Below are 14,376 nucleotides of genomic sequence, written 5' to 3'. Positions count from 1 at the left end.
TAAAACTGCAAACCAAGTTGGTCAATAAACTCTAAGCAGTTAAGCTGTGTTTTTCAGCTTGAAGACTGACCAGGATCATCCAGTTCAGTGCTGGAGAAGCATGAATCATAAGGGTCATATCCTCTTCAAAAGCAAGCACAGCCCATCAGAGCTAGGAATTCAAGCATCATTCCATATGAGTGGTTCCCTATTGATGTGGCAGTTTCAGGGACTTGGTTTTGAACTTTGCTCTCCCCAAACTGGATCTATTAGCACTGATGTCCCCTGAGTGTAATAAAGGTTCAGAAAGCAGGCAGTCATCCTTCCAACTTTCAGGAGCTTATTCAGATTAAATAGATTTCAGATAATGCTTGCTTACAGAGAATCGTTCACAAGAAACAGATTTGAAGACATCCTTTTCAAAGTTGTGAATGTAGTGTGACAGTCTTCCTACACATCTTTTGTATTACAGCCTAATTGGCTAGAATACATGCTGAGAGAGTGTGTGACCAGGATAAATTCCTTTCTCAGCCAGAAGGAGGTTTAACTTTTCTTTCCAACCTGCCATACTAGAGTAAGTGCTGAGTGGAGGGTGTTTTCCCAGCCTGAATCATGCTGCTTTCCCTTTAACTGGGTTAGTATATAACTGAGAATGTAAGAGTTTTTGATCAAAAAGAAAGAGAGCACAAGGGGAGCATTGCTGTAGTGACTGGGACCTTCAGCTGGCAGAAAAATCCTAAACTGTGTGCTTTGGACTATTCCTCTGTTTGTTTCAGTGACTTTTAGAGGAGGAAGAAGCAGAACTCAGCAAGACTTAACAGACTGATTATTGCATTCTCCTCTGCACTGTGGCCCAGAGCGCCTGGAAACTTTCCTCCATTTAGCCATACTTAGCAAGTGATTAAGGTTTGCCTTGAGGAGGCAGAAAATATAAATTTGAATCCCTTCAGGCTCAGTTCAGCATTGACCTCCGGTCCCCTATTTGCTCATTTACTGTTTTAAGGAGGCAATTAAAGGTAGCTCACTGCAACACCTTTCTTCTTTCTCAAAAGAAGAGGGTGATTCTAGCTCCATATTCTTTTTCCCCCATCAGCAAGCAGAGGAAAAATTCTCAGTTGCAGGAGAGGAATCAGACTGCGAGGAAAGATATGTTTGTCTTATTCTGTTGCCTAATCTTATTCTAGTTAATACAATCATTAAATTATTATTAATTATTCATATTAAGATATTAACTGCATTTTATTTTACTTAGATTTCATTTTCCAAGGAAATGAGAATTCAGAATCATTGTTTTGCTCACTGTCATCCATAAACTAGTTCTATTTAGTATTTTGCACAAACTGTAGAATATGGAGAAAGAGGGATGGAACATTTGGAAGGAGTTTGGGGATGAGTACCCAGTCAATTTTTGGTGTTGTGTTGGCCTTTGCTAGCAGCCAAATGCCCACCCAGCTACTCACTCCTCCTCAGCAGGACACAGGGAGAAGATAGGATGAAAAAGCTAGTGGGTTGAGATAAGCACAGGGAGATAATTTTCATAGGCAAAACAGACTCAACTTGAGCAAAATTAATTTAATTTATTCCTAGCTAAAATAGATCTGGGTAGTGAGAAACAAACCCAAACATTAAACCAGCATCTCCCCCTCTTTTTCCTAGGCTCAGCTTCACTGATTCTTTTCCTGTCTCCTCTCCCTCAAGCAGCACAGGGAGATGGAGGCTGGGGTGAAGGGTTGCAGCCAAATCCATAACAATTCGTTTCTGCTGCTCCTTCATCCTTACAGTTTTCACCTGCTTCAGCACAGGCCCTTCCACGGGCTGCAGTTCTTCAGGAAAAATCTGCTCCAGTGTTGGCTTTCCATGGGGCACAGTTCCTTCAGGAAACAGCCAGCCGCTCCGATGCAGGATCATCTACAGACTGCAGGGCAGGTGTCTGCTCTGGCGTGGTCTCTACCACAGACAGCAGTGGTATCTGCTCCAGCACCACAGAGAACCTCCTTCTCTGACCTTGATGTTCCTCTCCTGGCTCTCAGTTTCTTTTTCTTTTCTCTCCTATTTTTTTTTTTTAATTCATACCCTGCCTGTTCAGTATTTTCTGTCCTTTTTAAAATATGTTTTCCCAGAGTTGTCACAGATGGGGCTGATAGGCTCAGCTTCAACCAGCAGTGGACAGAGCTGGCTGTGTCCAGCACAGGGCAGCCCCTGGCCCCTTCCTACAGGGGTCACCCCTAGAGACAGCCCCTTCCCACACTACTAAAATCTTGCCACCTAAATCCAGTAGATGTATTCGGTCTGTTACTGTAGACATCCTCGCCAGGGCCCTCAGTGTACCACAACCTGGCATTAATTACTTGACAAGCCTCATCCAGGAGCTCCTTGTAAACTCAAGCCTGCCCATCTACTCTTCTTCTGAGCTATGCCACTGGTGTACGTGGCTACAGGCCTGTTCCTGCCTCATCTCTAGCAGGCCCCAGACAGACTGTGCACCTGGTTTGCAGCCTCCTTGTATCTGGGGCTGTTCAGTGGAACCTGTTACCAGCACCTGGCTGTGTTTGGATGCTTTGGGACTGTGACCCAGGTTGGTAAGGACGCTGCCTTTACTGGGGCCACCCCTGGCTTTCCTTCCCTAAGAGAGCGGTAAGGCCCGGCTGCTCCCTGACACCTCTTCTGTAGCAATAAGTCTTTGCTTCCTCCCTCCTATCAGTAGGGTTGGAGGTATTGCTGTGTGCAGCACTTTCTCCCTGTTTTGATTGGAAATCAAATCAGGGATAGTGGTGGGAGTGAAATTTTACGTTACTGTAATCACAGGCTTACTAATTCTTTCATGAGATGGTCTAGGGACAGTGAATGCATGACTTCACAGAGGAGAGGCTGCTGGAAGGGTGGTTGAAGGGCAGCATGTTTTGCAGCCTTGCGATCTCAGATTTCTCCGAGTCCTTTGTCCACCTGCATCCTGGCTGCACTCCCACTTCAGAAGCCAGGCACTAGAAGTTAGAGATTGCAACCCGTTATGTGTTTGCACCCAACTCCTTTATCAGATCCAGCCCTCAGACTGTTGATACATATAACTTTTCCATCTTAAGCTCCCAGATGTTTTCCTCCTCATCAACCTCTGTCCTCGGCCAGCGCTCTGATTGAGAAGCTAATTATGACTCATTGAGGGTAAATTTGCTCAGAGTTGTTGCTGTCCCGCTGGGCCTCCAAAGGCAGGCCCTGCTGCTCTAGCTCTGTCAATGCCCCAGTGTGGCTCAGGCCCCAGAAATCCCCGTCTTGCAACATTAGCGTCCCTTTGGTAGACAGCACACTACAGACTCAGTTGCCCTCATGGTCTTGTTCCCAATTATCAGCAATTATTATTTCATAAAGACTTTTCAGGTTTTATGAGGAGATTCTCTCATTTATTTCTCTAGCTTGTGTGTCTTCACATTTACTCAATTTAAAGTTCTCTGGGGCTTTTCCCTCCTTTCATATGTCAGAAAAAGGCATTCGTAAGAGTCCCTGCAGTATGCTTTGGAAGATTCAAAGAGGGTAAGCTACCCAGGTGACTGAAAACCAGGTTATTTAGGTCCAACAGCATTTTCTCAAGGATATCTCTTAAAAATCTGCCTACTCTAAGGAGAAAGTAGGCTGGGTTTTGTACTACCTGTTATACCTGAGGTGGCAACATCCTTGTCTTGTGCTCCTCCTGTCTGTTTAGCTAAAGTTGCTGCTTCATATTGAGGCACGAAAGCATGCAAATGACTGAGGAACCTGTATCTACTCCAGAACTGCTTTTGAAAATTTTACTGATAACTTCCACCTGTTCTAACTCTCCCACCTGTATTTTAGCTGTGTAAATCCCCCGCTCCCTTTAACCTGTTTTGTTGTTATCTGGCCTTGCTCAGTCATCATCCACCCCTGCTACTAAGTCAAATTTGGTTTTATTTTACTTTCTATAGCCAGGGAGTATTCGTGCTGCTAACGTTAATTATTTTTAGTGTTAGTGTGTCCCATAATCTATTGAACATTTCAACGTTTACATCCGTCCTGTAGGAAAAAATATATGCCTACATCACAGTTCACACCTGCAGGCTTTCCTTCCCAGTGTGTCTAAGTAGGACTCCTAGTTCCTATATATCAGAACTAGGTAGCATCTGGCAAATTGGTCTCTGCTTCTAGGGCCTGTGAGTGTTTTGTATTATGGTAGTCTTTGTTTTAAGAAATATAGTGTTCCTTGAATGATTTTTTCTCTTAATGAAGACTTTCCTTTTCCTATAAAAGGAAGTGACAGTGAACAGCTTAAATTGGCATATCTCATTTTTAATTGGTCACGTGTTTAACTTTTGGTAAGTGTAGGAATCTAAAAAAATGATGGGGACAGATGGATCCTAACTGACATTTTTTGAAGTATAACTGGGAAGCAGAACAAAGCAAGGATACTGTGAGAAAAGAGACAGTCCACCCCATTGTCTGCTCATTTGTCAAGCTAGGGAAAGATTAAAAAAAAAATAAATGTAAGTTTGAGCTGTTCACTCGCACTTCTTTTTGTGGCAAATGGAAATAACAGGCAATTCCCAGGGTGAAATTAATCTCATGCAAGGGTATGCTTCTATTCCCTCTCCCTCTCTAGTGGTCACGAAGCTTTAACAGGTATGGGTAACGTTTTCATTGTAGGTTGCTCTGGAGCCTACCTGAGTTTCCACTCTGTCCATCAGTGAAATTTAGCTGGTGGCAATAGTGCCTGTTGAAGAGAGTTGTTTATCTCATTGACACAAGGGGATGCTGCTGGAAAGAACAGCTCTAATAAAAGTAAACAGAAAACCACAAAATATTAATTTTCAGATGGGGCCACAGAACTTGAAAACTGAAGGGCTGGCACTAGATGGGGAGTCAGGGACACGTGCTAGACCGTCCATCTGGCATAGGACAGGGCTGCTACTTCTGGGACTGCTGTGGTCTTGGATCAGTGCGATTCCCTAGAGTTTCTGTAGGTTTGATCAGGGCACTTAGAGGCCTTGCTCCATGTGGATTGACTTAAAGACCAGTATTTAAACATAGTGCTATCAGAGCAAAGTTATGTTGCATTGGTGTAGTTAATACTCAGTTGTTTGAGGCCAGTTGTTTTTGTGTCTTGGAGTTCCTGGTTTTGGGACAGCTTTCCTGTTAGAGCAGAATGGGCGATCTACTAGACAGAGTACTGGTTAGATGCTCTGGGGACTTTGCACAGATTTCTGACCTGACTTCAGGTAACTTTTTTTTACTGCAAATCTGTCAAAATCTATAACCAACTTCTCTAGGATTATGATTTGTTGAATATATATTAACAAGCATGTATAAACTTTAAATCCATGTTTTTTCAGTCCTCTGTAGCTGTGAAGTTGAGATGTAATTTTCACGTAGTTGTCAGTGTATGGAAGCTAGTAGGGAGGGTGGTTTAAAAATACCTGACAAACATCCCAAGAGCTGGGTGTGCTATTTAATCTAGCTTGTTATTTGAGTTCTTTAGCTGAAGAATGGAAATATTACAGACAGAAGATAAGAAAATTTTCTAGGTGGAGAAAATGTGGCAGACGTTAGAAGCCTACTTTAGCCTCATTAAGAGATTGTGTCAGAATTAGAAATGGTTTGTTCTCAAGGTTCTCTGTTAGCATAAGATACCCTGCTTTGTTTCTCTGAAATCTAGGATATTTAGTTTCTTGATTTATTTTTTTTTTCTCTCTCAGTTAGAGGTTGGCATGGGAAAAAAGTGTACTGTTAAGCAGATCTCGTAACGTGCAATTTGTGTGAATAGTGAGTGTGTTGTAGAGGGACAAGAGAAAAACAAACACTTCAAAGGAATTGTATACAGTACCAATGCAGCACGGTTTTTGCATTTGTTACCATTTTTGAAATATTTTGAAACTCACTGTAGGATATTGAAAATTAACAGAGAAACCATTGAACTATTTTTTAAAGCAAAAGGCAAGTTAAGGATTTTTTTTTCTTATGGTTCTTTCCTTTGAGAAAGGAGTATGTTTGGACTTGTGCAGTAGTGCATAGGAGTACCTAATCTAGTGATCGGAGTTAAAGAACAGTTTCCCGAACTGTTCATCAAGGTTCTATTTAAAAGTTATTGGCTTAAGTGTTTTCAGATGACAACATTTCTTTTCTCCTCTTTACCCTGGTCTGCGGGATTCTGAAGCACTTTACATAAAAATATTTTGAAAGAAACGGTCATATAAAAATAATTCACAGCATGATAAAATAAATAGAATTTTCTTTGAGCAACTGGCCACTGTTGTCATACTGGAGGCCTTGAAGCAGAGGTGAAAAAAAAGTGCCTTGGAAACCTTTGAGATGCTCTGAAGTATCAGCATTTGCAAGAAAAATTCTTTTCGAGCTTTTTGTTTCTGGGTGGTGCCTTCACTTTCTCATCTTGCCTTGAAAAAAATGTGATTCAGTGGTTGTTCTTACAAGTTTTATGGTGGTGTCCCCCCCCCTCTTCCTCCCAATACTTAGTGGTGTACACATCTGACTTCAGACAGCTGAAAATTACACATCTGCATCTAAGTTACTAGTTACCATAGCATGTCTTTACTCTCATTGGAGAGAAAGCGGCACCTCCAGAGATTTATTCCTCTGATTTCCTTTAGAAACCAGTTTGAGGATGAAATAACTTCTCTTCTTCAGATGCCTTTTGGTCTCCTTTTGCTATAAAGGTAGGCTTGGAAACAGCTCACTCTTACCTGCCTTTTAGCTGCCTGGGTTAGATGGAGTGAATCCCTCTTTCTGCCTCGGAAGGAGCTAGATTACTGAGGTGCTTTTTGTCTGAGGAAGCTCATAAGTTCTTCCCAGTAAGGATGGGATAAGAAATAGCTAAGAGGAGTGAAGTTCCCTGCTTGGAATGCACTCACAGCTGTGACAAGAACAGTCATAATTTCTAATTTGAAACAGCCTGGCTCCTAGATCATAAATTGGGCTACCCTGTATCACAATGCTGTCTCTGAGTAATGTAATTCATCATTCATTAATGAAAATTAAGTCTGTTTCTAAAATTTACAAAGCACCAGGAATGAGAAATATGTTGCATTGGAGTTCTGCTTTGGCAGTAGAGACCAAACCCAACCTGCTCCATTAATAACAGCCACATTATGAAGCAAGGCATCTTATAGCCAGGGGGCAAAAATGAATTTCAGCTTGGCAATACAAACCAGTCCTCAGTGTTACTGCTTTTGTGCAGTGCTGAACACCTCACCCTTTAATAATGTTCAATCTGAGTTTTGCTTTCAGGAAAAAGTACGGATGCTGATCCGTTGAATTATTCACCCATCTTTGTGACTTTTGGGTGTGTGGGGAGCATTGGGACTACTTCCTAAGCAGAAATTCCTTTCCAAATATTCTATGATTGATGGTTATCTAAGAAATAAGTAGTGTTTCACATTGAAAAGTCACATCTGAGTTGGTCAGTAGTTCAGCAATTGCCACCCAGGAAGAGCTGTGTGCAGGAGTGGAGATGGGTAAGATCCTCTGAAGTATGAGGAGGTGCAATGAAGACACGGAGAGGTTGCAAGATGTTCTTAAGCAAGTGAACAATAGTTATGAACAATGTGAAAAGCTTAGGGATTATTACTGATGTAGTTCTACGTGGAATTAACTTCATGCCTGATCTTTTTTATGTTTTAATATTAAGAGGAACGTTTTGACTTTATTGACAAAAGCCATTGGCACTAATAAAGGAAGCTAAATTGGTTTGCTTGGAGACTGAGGTCTTTTACCAGCCAAACAGTGATCATGTAGATGGAGCTTTGTTTCTAGATGACAGCAGATCACCAGAATAATGTGTGGGTTGCGTGGGGAATGTGCATGTCATGTTGTGACTGAATGGTGGCCAGTGTGGATTTTGCTTTCTCAACTACTTTCTCCTTCCTCTTGTTTCTCTTGTTTTGAAACACTCTTCTGATTAAGGCATTAAAGGGTTTGCTGTCAGTTTCCATTTTAGACTATTTGCTATGGGGGAATCCTTTTACACACAAAGAAGATTGTATTAGCATACACAATGACATAGTATCGGAGCAGGGTGTCTGCTTGCAATCTTTACTCTGAATTTATTATTGCATTTTCCTCAGGTTTTGCCATGCTTCCCACTTCGCTAGCTTTGATAAGCTCTAGTGAAATCCATTAGTTTAAGGAAGTGGCTTTCTTAATGACTTATGCACCATCTGTTATTTTACTTTCAGTTTAGTGTAGCTTTTATTTGTAATTTAGTAAGTTCTGCAGATATCTGCTGCTTTAATTATAATGAAATGTGTAATTCCTTCACAATCTATCTTCAAACTGGGGGTTATTTAGTACTGTAAACCATTCTGGTTTTTATCATACAGCGATGCACAAGGTAAGACCAGAGAATGATAATGGTCCCTTTCCAACTGCAAAATCTGTTTTTCAGTTACCTTATAATACTGCTGCTCACGATCACTCTATTTTTGTTTATTGAATGCTAACACACCTTGGTTTGAAACATTGCAACATGAAGAAGGGAAAGTGTTGCAAATCTAAAATTGTGCAGCTCCTATTGAAACTCCTGGCTCTTAGAACGTGTTAATTGTGCATGAAATATTGAATAGACCACGTGTGCTTAGAAAGAGATCTGATTAACACTTCCTCACATGATCGTTCTCAAAGGTGAATTGTGCATTAAACGTGCAGTAATTTTTGTCTCTCCTACTTGCATACAGGAACAAACAAGTTGTAGGCTTTCCATTGCTTTTTCCTTGGCCGTATTAGCATGATGTATGGCAGAAATAATTTTTGCCAGGAACGCTTCCTGTGAGGTTTAGCTTTGAAGTGGCTTTCCATTTCCCTGATTTGTTTAAAGTTGAATCCCAGAATCACAGTGTGTATTCCAGAAGTGTCCATCCTGCCTCCTCTCAGTTGTATAACATCGCCAGTGACAGAGAGGGCACTGTGTTCACCAACGTGAATTATTTAGCTGTTTACGCTGCTGACTTATGGCAGTACTATGCTTAGTGCATAATTGGCAAAAACTTACAGGCTCCAAGGTAAAAGCTGTTGAGATGTAGAAGGTATTTATTGCAGTTTCATTGTTTGCTTTATTTTCAGGTGTCACTGACCTCAAGTCATCTTGAGTCATTCTAGAGAAGAAACGTGAACTTGTCTTTCTCAGTTCTACATTAGGTCCCCTTGAATGCTTTACTGCACAGCAGTTCAGCTCTTGAAGGGATAATTACCTCAAGTAGCAAATCCCACCTAAATTGAATTTGATCCATTTTTTTCCTGTATTGAGCTGCCTAATTATTGTTTTCCCACAGGCACAAGCCAAACCACTTCATTTCCTCTCCATCCGTGATAACAGTGAAGGTTCTGAGATCTTTGCTGCTTTAATTATAGTGAAATGTGCAATTCCTTCACCAGCCAACAGACAGCAAGTCCCACCTCGTGCAGCAGTCAAGAACTACCTGCTCTTTCATTGCGAGCATTTACTGTGCTTGATGAACTGGAGGAGCACGTTTGGAAAGCCAAGCCTGGACCACAGGCCGCACACAAAATTTGGATCTTAGGGTCTGAATACTGAGGCTGATACCTTTCATAGGCTTTGCCCTTGTGCTAGGAAGGTGACAGCAGCTATCTTTTTTCCTTTTGTGCAAATCTTCTGCAGTTTACAGGCAAGTTGCCAGAGTAAGTCCTCCAGTTGAAGTAGGTTGCAAATAACAGCACTCTTGTTAGAATATGTAGCAAATTGGTTTATTCTAGTCCTTAATCTACATAATTAGGGTGGAAATGAGAGTAATAAATATACTTAAGTGTTTGGAAATGACTTTCTTCCTGAAGATTTTTCACAGGATGGAAATTAGGATTAATTCTAGAGGAGGAGAACTGACCTTAAAAGGCCCATTGTAATTGACCTTAAAGCCACAATTCTTTTTAGTTAGTGAGAACCAGTTTCTAAAATGTAATTGAAAAGATCGATGAAACTTGGCTCAACTTATAACAATATTGATAGTGCTCCCTCTCCCCTCCCCCAAATTCTCGTCATTTACATGGACGTGTTAAAACCAGAAAAATGTCTGTCTCTTCTGTAGTGGACAGTAGTGAAGTCCAAGAGGCAAAATTGGTTTGAAAAATATGCATTAGTATTTACCACTCCTTTTTTTCCATTTTAATTTTCCTTGTTTCACCTGTCTAAAAAGCTCAGAATAGTGTGTTGACTGAGATATACAAAGCACGTGCAATGAATCACTTTTCCATTACATAAAAAAGTTGTAGGAAACTCTATTTATACAGCTTAGTATTTTTGAGTGCTTTGATATCTTTTCTTTTTTTCAGTTGGATCAAATAAGACTTCACAATTACTCTTTGAGTAACACTGAGTTTTGAAATCCTGTTCATCATGCTGCAGTACAATTCAAATCACGAGCAAGTCTTCTCTTGATGTCTGTAATCTCTTTTTTATTACTGTTATAGTTGGGGTCCCCACTGAACTTCATCCTGTGTAAGAACACTTCTTGCACAGATCCTGAAAACCTTCCTTTAAATGTTTTTCTTGTAAAAAGTTTACCCGCTGTAAGAAATTTATTGAATAGGATTCAGTTACAGCTCAATCTGGCCATTTATTTTGGTGCTTTTATGTACCTACAAAGTACAAAAATGTTGCATCTTTGTCTCCTCTTATGGCAAAATAAAGACTAGTGCATGCTGTTGCCATACAGGTGAATTGAGAATAGGTGAAAACTCGAAGATCCATTTCCAAACCCTATATCCCAAAATCAGACCTGGAGAGGGAAAGCAGGTAAGGTTTGAATGTCAGCCTCTTCAGGGTTGTTCCGGCTAAGCAAAATGGTGCCCTTGCTGCAGCATGTTTCTTTCCACTCCCTGAGAATGCTCTTTCCCTATTTTTATCCCTAAAAAGTCTTTTAAAAGGGCACTTTAATTGCTCTATAAGCAGCAGCAGCTGCTGGAACAACTAAGAGCTGTTTCTGTGCAAGTTCTTGTTCGCTGCAGGAAGCAACGGACTGCAGGCTGCGCTTCCTGCTGCTCCTGTGGGGTCTGCCAGGCTCCTCCCTTTGGGGATCTCGTTTTTCAGCCATTCCCACTGTAAGCAGCCAGAAGTTGGGAAATTTTGTTATAGCTGATGTGGTGCCCTTTGCTTGGGATTTTATATATCATTCATAGGCTATTTGGTGTGACAAGAGTTACCAGAGTTAGTTATAGCTCAATATTTGTTCTGTTAATAGCAGTATCAGCTCTGTTTCAGAGTTTGCTCTTCCCTTGATTTTTTTTCCCCTGACTTTTGTCCATTTACGTTTTAACAACATATAGGTTGTGTGTGTATATATATATCTGCCTGTGTGTGTACGTGCGCACACACAGACATGCATAAGCATGCAAGTATCTATATATACATGCAGACACCTCCAAATCCAGCAGTGTTTATTCACAGAAAATTTCTGTTTTGGTGAACAGATGCCTTATCTTGAAGTACAGATCTTGATCTGTAAAGGTATTTCACATACAGCACTGATATTCCATTGCTTTGAGTAAACCCATAACACCTCTTTAAGAGTGAACAACAACTGTTAAGGACAGAAAAAGAAAAAGAAGGCAGAAGCCACTTGAAAATCATATTGGTGGGGTGTCTGTGAAGAGGTTCCTAGTTGGTAATTATACGGGAGACTGGACAGTTCAGCTAGTAGCACTCTTGAGTTTGGGGGAATAGCAGAAATCTCTTTAGTAGCTATGAACCTGTGTAATTTTTCAGGTTGCAAAAAAACACCTCAAATGAAAATTTTCCCTATGAACCCTTAATTAATTTTTTCCTATATTTTCAGTTCTGCTTAAAGGCCCTATGGATGTGCAGTGCTCCTAAACTCAAGTGTTTCTTTTACTATTGCTCCAGAAGGACAGGAAGGGTGGTTTGGGGCTTGCCTGCATGGGAATGGACAAGTGGATTGCAAATCTATGGCATAGAAATTAATTAGTTATTAGTTCTAGCACAGACTCTTCTAGCACCTCTCTGCACTGGTAATGTAGTGCTGGATAGACGTACCTAAACCAGTTTTAGATGCTTTTGATATTCTATTTTTCTTTTCACGATCTTCCCAGCTTATAATACAAGCCTTTACAAATGCTATTTTGAACAGAACTGAGGCTTAAATTTGGAGGTAAGGGTATTGTACAATTGAAAACTCTCAATTCTGGAGTCACAAATCCTAGTGGGGGCATAGTGGGCATTTTAAAATGCATGTTGTCAATGGATGACTTACATCTAATAGTATCCTGGTTAAAATATATATTTATATGTGTATATATATATGTATCTGAACCTTGAAAAGCACTTGCAGAAGGCTGGAGGGGAGTGGTTACTAGCTAAGATCTTATCTCTGTGAAGCAGTGAAATTTTGGAAAGCCAGGCAGCTGCACGAAGGGATGAAGAACAGCATTGTTTTGGGAAAGAAGTTATTTTTCCTCAGCATTGACATACAGCGTCTTTAATACTTGATTCATTTGGGGCTTAATTAACATGTTTTAAAAAATAACTTGTAAAGTCAGTGGGCAACTGAAGGCAAAGCTGGACTGAGGCTGTGCTTTCTCTAGCAGCTTCAGGTTCCAGCGAAGCTTCTGCAATAGGGCAAATGATTTCAGCATGTAGGCAGTGTGGGCTAGAACTAGTCACAATTTCTTATTTTTTAGAAAAAGTTGAAAGGTGTTGGTTTTCCATTTTTGCTTGGTGTTTATATTAACATACATAAGTTGCAATGCTTCTGAATAATTTTACAAATACTTAATGTTATGGTAAAAGGGGGAAGCAGGAACCAAACATTATGACCCTATGAAAACACCTAATTATTTTGTTACAATTAGGGTTTCTGTGGAAGAAGTCTTGACTTGTGTGTATGATTCAACAGAATTTCAGAAAGCCAGAGTTTTATTGAGGAAGAAATGGAAAAAAAATAAAAATTGAACAGTCTTTATTGGCTTAAAAATATCAAGGACGGGGAAAAGTTGTAATTTACACTGTGATACCAACTTCAGAAGTGGGTGGGCATTAACAATTTCACATCCTTTTTTCTTTAAGTATCTAACTCTCTGTATGCACACAAGTGTATGTGCAAGAGTTTTGTGGATGGGTATATATTAAAACACACTTGCACTTAATATTTTTGCTTCCTGTAATTTTATCTAGCAGACAAATGTGTGTCCCATCCAATAAATACACAGACGGAAAGTAGGTCCTGATTAACCTTCCATGCGTGCTATTGCTGGCAACGTGTAACATCATCTACTCTTGTAAATAATCCTGATGATTAATGCCCTAGCAGTAATGAATGATCTCCCTCTGCTGCTGCTCTCTCCACTGTACTGAAGATATTTTGTAGTCCCCTTGCCACTTCACTGAGGTGTCTTGTGAGGTGGCATGCACTCTGGGGGAACGTAGGAAACTGGGAGCTACTTAAATTTTGACCGTGCTTGAGGAAAGCTTGTAATAGTGTGGGGCTTGACGCTGGTCAAGGTAAGATGTGTTGTCCATTTACAGAAGCACTGAGGCATCAGAAATGTATCGCTCTGCATAGTGAAGAACCAGACTGGGATGCCAGGTTGAGATGCTCAGCATGCTGGCTGGTTTTCTAGCTGCTGAGAAAGAAGAAATCAGTGGTTCTAAGTTACCCCAAGCCTGCTCAAATCAAAATAAAATGCTCCTTTTTTACAGGTTTAAGCTCTGCTTCTTCAGACTCTGAGCTGTGGTGGTATAGCACGCAGATCGGAGGGATAGGATGCATCAACCTTAACAGTCAGCACTGCTAAGGCTTCACTGACAGCATGATGCCCTGCTTGGAACCCTGAGCCCAAAGAAAAGCGTCGAGAGTCCAGAGCATAACCAGTGAGGGAGACCTGAGAGGGTTTGCACTGTTTAGCGAGGAGAAAACTGGAATATGAAACAACGAGAGGGGAAAAGAGCAACTTGTTTTCTATGACTGTGGTGGGGTAGGGCAAGAAATAGTGGGATCACATAGCAGCATGAGAGATTTCTCTAGGCTTAGGTGAAAAATATACCCAGAAAGATAGCTGAGTGCTGGATTAGGTTGCCTAGGGAAGGCGTGAGTCTGTTATTGGAGGCTGATAAGAACAGGTGAGACAAATCTGTCATGAATGTTTTATGTCTAGCTGGTCTTCCCTGAGGCAGGGGGTAGGCTTGGGGAAGCTCCCAGACCTTTTTTTGTTATTCTCTGATTATTCAACAAGTCCTATGTTGTTCTAATGTCTACTGGGAGCAAACCAACTGACAAGCTGCCAGACCAGCAAAAGCAAAGTAGGTTAGAGGATTGATGCCTTCATAGCCTGTGGGAGAAGGGAGAGCAGGGAGCTCGGATATTGCTGCTACGCTGCACTGTCTGCACATCCTTTGTTTGTGAGATTCATGGAGCC

At 40.9% G+C, this 14,376-nt stretch overlaps 1 long non-coding RNA gene across 1 annotated transcript in view; it reads left to right on the top strand.

The window, feature by feature from the left end:
* The first annotated feature begins 2,083 nt into the window (after positions 1–2,083).
* The window catches only part of LOC121066342, a 63,294-nt gene continuing 51,001 nt past the window's right edge, over positions 2,084–14,376 (top strand). The window contains exon 1 of the long non-coding RNA XR_005817690.1: positions 2,084–2,554. This is a non-coding gene — a long non-coding RNA (uncharacterized LOC121066342). The remainder of the gene's footprint in view (positions 2,555–14,376) is intronic.

This window comes from Cygnus olor, chromosome 2, assembly GCF_009769625.2.
Source record: "Cygnus olor isolate bCygOlo1 chromosome 2, bCygOlo1.pri.v2, whole genome shotgun sequence".
Classification (NCBI taxonomy): Eukaryota; Metazoa; Chordata; class Aves; order Anseriformes; family Anatidae; genus Cygnus; species Cygnus olor.
This window is presented reverse-complemented; position numbering and strand designations above follow the sequence as displayed.